This window comes from Calidris pugnax, unplaced genomic scaffold, assembly GCF_001431845.1.
Source record: "Calidris pugnax isolate Ruff unplaced genomic scaffold, ASM143184v1 scaffold32, whole genome shotgun sequence".
Taxonomy (NCBI): Eukaryota; Metazoa; Chordata; class Aves; order Charadriiformes; family Scolopacidae; genus Calidris; species Calidris pugnax.
Genome location: NW_015090783.1, coordinates 942,540 through 948,763, shown reverse-complemented (window position 1 = coordinate 948,763; position 6,224 = coordinate 942,540). Strand labels below are relative to the sequence as shown.

The following is a 6,224-nucleotide window of genomic DNA, read 5'->3' as shown; positions in this document are numbered from 1 at the left end:
TCTTTTGTGTAAAATGTTACTTTTGCATGAAAATCCATGGGATTTTCAATGACTGCAAGTTATGTGAATCTCATTATTTACACATTGAGATTTATATACATTTGCATATTTCTATTAGTTACTGAAAGGGTTTGACGGATTACAAGTCAGAGGCTCTGTGGCCTCTGAAACAGAGGAGAAAGGGTGTTTGATTTATGATGTGACCTTACTAACAAATGGTTCACCTCACAGAGGAGTTTAACTCCATGCTTAAAAAGTCATTTCACTTCTTCAGTATCTGCCCTTGACCGCTTTAACCCTGCCTAAGTATGGTTTCCCAAGGATCATCATCTTGTATTTCTAGCATGTAGGACACACCAGTGCTCTTCAGGGTATGAACTGGCACATTTGCTGTGCAGCTACTGCAGTTCTGGGCTGTTGGTGATGAACCCATGGCACATCTACAAACACTTTTCCTAAATTGGATGGGTTATTTCACTGCCATTTCTCACTCTGCCTTTTTTTTCACATGCATCTCAAGTAGGACTTTTTTTTCTGCCTCCTCCCTTCCCCCCCTGAAGTGAATATTATTCTAATATTCACAAAACTGACCTTTTTTCTGGCCCACGTGCCATCACGTTACCCTAAAGGTCATACTTCCCACTTGTGTTGTATAAATAAAAGTGCTTCTGAGCTGTGTATAGCCTGTGGTGCACCGTGCATCTGTGGTGTCTCACACCACCTGGATCCCATCCAACTTGTCATTTTAGCTCTAATATTATTACTGTCGGGCTCTTCCCTTCCCCCTGGTCTGTCTCTTACCTCTCTCCACGTTGCTGCTCACACAGTTTCCTCTGCTAGATAAAACATGTTGGAGAATTCTTTTATTTATTACTAAGCATACAGTATAAAACAATATAAAACTTCTAAGGAGGCACAAGTGCTATACAAATTGTGTTAAGAAGTGTAATCTCTTTAGTGCTCTTTTTTTGATGCTGCCTCAATACTTGAGAAGAACTTTAAAATATGGTCAATACCAACTTCTAGTGGATTATTATTTTATTATTATTGTTTGTAGAGGTGACGACCGTCTTTGTAGTCAGAAAGCTGCTGTGTATTCACTTGATGTTGAAGCAAATCCACCAGAAAGGATATTTAAATTAATTGACCAAGTCAATCCCAGTATTTTCTGCATTCATGCTACAAACTGTAAGTAGAGTTGTTGCTGGTATTAAGAATTGTGTTGTTATTTTTATAAGCTCTTTAGGTACCAGAAACAGAGTAAAATTAAAAGAAACTAAACCCATCAGAAAACTGGGTATTCTGTATGCTCACAGTCCTTGTGTTGTAATCCTGTCATTTGTGAAACTATGGAGTTAAAACATCTCATACTCTAACTCTTAGTCTTCTCTGTTAAAAAAAAACTTTTTAGGGTGGGTTTTTTTTTTTTTTAAATTATTTATCCTCTCCAATAAATCACATTAAAGTTGTCTCATGGGAAACTGACTCCTTCCTGATCTGTTACTGTAAGTATGGAATTGGTACAAATCCTTTATGGCCAGCTTTAAAATAACTTGCAGGGAAGTAAGAAGTGATCCGTGCTATGTTTTCTTAATTTAATTAAGACTGTGCAGTAGTCATCTGCATACTTAGCATTGAAACTGTAGACACTAATTGGCATATCTTTGTTTTGGAACACCTGATGCTGTTAGAAACCGTGGTTTTGAAAGTAAGGGACTTACCTCTTTCCTTAAGTTCAAGATTGTGCTTTCACAGATCTGATTTTCTCTTAAAGAAAAGAGAAAGCTTTCCTTACAAAAATAAAATAAAAAAAAAAATCATTATTGGTATTTTTCTTTTACTGGGTTTTAGAAGCTCCAGGAGGAAAAAATATTACTAAATAACTTTTCTGTATCTTCTATTCTAAAAGTTATCTTATTCTTTAAATAATATTTTGACAGATAAACAAGCACTCTCCTTCAGTTCCCCTGAAATGCCTACTTCTGAAAATTTTGATCGATTGCTTCAAGAGTTTGGAAGTACTACTTTCAGTGCTGAGCCTGACAGCTGGGATATGGATGCAGATGCTCAAAATCCTCCTGATGCAAATGAAACATATAGATACGAGGTAAATAATTACATGACTCAGTTAGTATTAGATTGCTCCATAAAAGAACAAGTGAACATTGTTTGCATCTGCTTCTAAAAATTGCAGTTCTAGAAAAGACAAAGTTTATTTTGGTCTTTAAATATAGAAATGTAAAAAATGTAGCATTGTTTGTTAGTTTACTTAAACAGTGAACTAGATTTTTTAAGATCTGTGAAAAAATGTGTAGGTGGTTTGCTATTGTAGACATAAAGCTGTTAGCAGTGGCTTAAGAATTGATGCATAAAATAGTAAAAAGCATTGACAGATATAGTGGAAACAAGTACTTATTTTATTCAGATTTATTGTTAATATAAATGCTCTAAAACTTCCCATGGACTGAAACACACCTATACACTTGAATATGTTGTTTTATTTGGCAGTATGGTGTTCCTATACAGACAGTGGATGCTTTTCTAAGGCTGCCTAGTCCTGTTGTCTCCTCTTGGTGCTCTGATGTGAATCCTGCAGGTTGGAAAATGCATTTGAATTCCAGTTTATTTGCTTTAGAGTGTTCTGTTCTGACTTGAACTTGACCAGTCAGTAAATTGGCACACACAAAATGTAAATACAGATAACGAGTCATGAACAAATATTTTTCAAATAGCTTCTATTTCTCTCCGGTTTTCTTTAGACATTGATTGGAAGTTGCGTTGCATCTATATTAAACATTCAAAGTTAGATATGTAAATCCTTGAGAGTCTTGTTAATGGGTTGTTTATCCAACACCAAAACATCCTATTTGGCATAATTGGTTTAATAAAATAGTACAAGGGTGACACCATGAGGGAAGAGGGTATTACACAAAGCAAGACCTAACTGGGCAACTTTTGTAAGATGTCCCTCTGGTGTAATGAGGTTCCTTTCACAGCCTGAATGCAACTCAAGTCAGACTTGCAGGCTTGAGCTCTACATTTTAACCTTTCACACAGTTTCCTGAAAATCTGCAGAGGGGGAGGAGGGGAAGAAAAAAAGAAAAAAGAAGAAGCCACAACCACAGCCAAACCCACACACCTGCATTTTCCAAACCCCAGTGTTAGTATTAAATAGGGCATCATAACAATCATGATGATGATCATAGGAGAACTGAAGTTTCTTGTGAAAGAAAAAAATAATCTTATGAGATCTCAAAAATTAAGTCCTAAATCTTCTAGCATTTATTAAGCTTCTATTGTTAAGAAGTATTTTGTGTCACAGCATTTCTGGAGAATCTAAGAAAGTGTCATTCTTAATAGCTCACATCAAACCTTATCTGCAATAGAAATCACATTCACTTTCACTTATACTTGAAGTTTTTATATTGTATTTGCTTTCTGCTTTTCACAACTACTCTTTCATTTCACTCAGTAATACTTTGTGACTTTTTTTTTTTCCAGCATTTTTAGTAAACCAGGCTACAAAATGCATTAGATCAGTAAGTGTGGAAAAATGTGGCAGCATTCAAGCTGTTAGCATGCTGTTCTACATCAACTCCAGCATTTTAGCAGTAAGTATGATTTGAAACAGTCATGTAGCTGACTGTTGATAATACGTATCTTTTTGGGTCTCCAGAATTAAGTAACTTCTATTTACTGAAGGATATGGTTCTTTCTTTGGATTTTTAAATTGTGCTTTGGGAAAAAAAAAACAAAAACAACCCTCCCTGTGAAACAGACTGTTTTACAGAAAGCCTTTGGAAGTGTTTTTACTTCAAGCTTTGGTAACAGAAGCATTTACTGTTCTCTGCTTAGCCAACAAAAATAATGGTCTTGAAGAGACAAGTTTGTGTCACTGAGCTAACGCTGCAGTGGCAGCAGTTTTGTGCTTTTATGCATGTCTGAGCTTTTTCCAAGAAGCCTGTTACCAGACTGCATAGTTCTAAGAAGTCTGCGTTTTAAAGAGGTGGTAAACCTTTGTACTTAAAGAGGAACCTGCAAGGTCTAATCATCTGCAGATACACTTTTCTTACAAGCCTCAATTTTTAATAGAGACTTATTGCATACACATGCAAAGCCTTCCTTATACTCCTCAGAGAACATGAACTTTTACCCCACTGAGACCAAATTTTTTTGTAACCAACCTAGTACCAAGTCCAGTCTGTGGTTATTTTCAAAAGCTAAGCTTACTTTTTCATCCCTTTTTGAACTGGAGGATGACATCTTATGTATAAATAAATGCCCTTTACAGATATTCAGGAAGACAAAAAAATCATGCATGCAAAATTGAAACTGAAATACTCATACCTTAACTTGATAGCCCCTTCCAGAACCCAAAGGTGAACAAGAAACAGCTCCCCCATACTCTCCCCTATTAAAATGTTTTTAATTTATATGATTATTTCAATTAATTTAATTAGTACTCCATAGTGAGTCACTGCTTAAAGAGCCTTTTCAGTGCCTCACAGATTCCAAAGCAGGGAAGTAGTTCAGTCTCCCAGGTGGGGTCATTCTCCTGATTGTTGAGGACCTCGTTGAAATCAGCAAGGGATTGTTCACAAATGTTAGCTTTTGATTGTCCCTTTGTGGAACAGATGGAGAAAACTCTGTCTCAGAAGGGCTTTGAGTGTTTCCATGTACACCCAAAATTAGAGTTTGTGGTGGCTGCAGAACCAGAAAAGAAGCATCCCTCAGGACAGGCTCCAAGCAGGTGAATATTTTTAAATTAAAAGATTAATTCCCCTTCCTCACTAGAACACTACATAACAAGTTGCCCACATGCCTCTTGGCAGTTACAACAGCCCAGCTTGGAGAGGTCAGATTTCTTTCCAAAGTCCATTGGATGTTCAGGAAGGCTCAATGCAATAACTGGAGAAGGACGAATGGATGCTAGAGATGGTCTGTAGGAAGCTCTCTTTCCCAAAGGGAGCTGATGATGGGATATGAGAATAGAAAAGTGAGTTGGTCCTGGGGTTAGGGTGGTCAGAGGGCAGAGCAGGGAGCCCTGCCAGGGCCAGCAGGTGGAGCTGCCTGCAAAAGAAATGGCAAAACACATCAACCCGTGAAGGCTTGCTGGGATGGCAGGGTAAGAGGACTGGTACAGCAGTTCCTCCAGAAAACCCCATCGTTATGAGTCCATACTCACTGCCGGGCTGGACAACTTGGGTGATATGAAAGTCTTGGTAATTGTTGCAGGTAATCTCTGCTCTCTAGCCCAGCCTGTCCAGCAGACACAGGGGGAATTGGGGGTGCTTGGAACCCTCTACCAAGATACTCATAACGTGATGCTTCATGCCATGGTTAGTGTGTGCTCTGCAGCTTCCAAAGCAACGTGCTGCTGCCTGCCTAATCTTTACAAGCACAGTTATTCGTGGAACTGATTCTGGTGGCTGAGCTGTACCTCAGGCTGTTGATGTAAATACATGACAGTGTGGGAAAGACTTTACCTGCATCACCTTCAGGTCTCCAGCTCATAGGAGTGTGTTCTGTGCCAGGATGTTAGATGGGCAGGCTGGACTCTGTATCCAGTCCTATTCCTGCAGAACTTACTTCATGCTCAGAGGTCAATTTTTGGTCCCTTCCCAAAGATGTGAATCAAAGACTCAGTGGGAGTCCAAAAAAAGAAAACTTCTGAGAAAATGGTGTTCTGTGTGAGTATTTTGCAGACCTGATTGATGACCTTGGTCTGACATTTCTGCCTTTCCGTGAAAATTTGGTGGAAGTTTTCCAGTGAGGCAAGTAAACTTGCCATAAAACAAGAGGGACCCTTGCTTCTGATTTGTTTGTTTAGAGACTCGGAAACTGTGGACTCGGTACCACCAGAAAAGGACAACAAAAGCTCTTCATTTCTTTGGGTACGAAGAGCCTGGCAGGTTTCCTGATCTGGCAGGCTGTGAATAGTGACGGGTGTTTTTGCAGAGATCTGCAGTGGGAACAGTGTTCTCTGACGCCCTCGATAGGTCAAACGCTACGGTGCACAGTAACAGTCACACCAAAACCAGGTGCCTTTTTTGGGCCACCTTTCTGATGGAAGTCAACTTTTTCAGCGTTTCCTTAGTTCTGATGTGCAAATAGTGTCCAAGGGAAACACTAGATGCATCCACTACTTACTGAACACACTGTATGTTTATTGGAAGTGATGTCAAAGCCTGATGGAAGTCACTAAGAAATTTTCCAGTTACTGT

The 6,224-nt window shown here is 38.7% G+C and overlaps 1 long non-coding RNA gene across 1 annotated transcript; it reads left to right on the top strand.

Annotated features, from left to right (window-relative positions):
* Positions 1-1,051: 1,051 nt before the first annotated feature.
* Positions 1,052-3,614, top strand: LOC106901693. The gene is made up of 4 exons (XR_001414367.1): positions 1,052-1,188; positions 1,941-2,107; positions 2,509-2,596; positions 3,502-3,614. It is a non-coding gene; the product is annotated as an uncharacterized LOC106901693 (long non-coding RNA).
* The last annotated feature ends 2,610 nt before the right edge of the window (positions 3,615-6,224 follow it).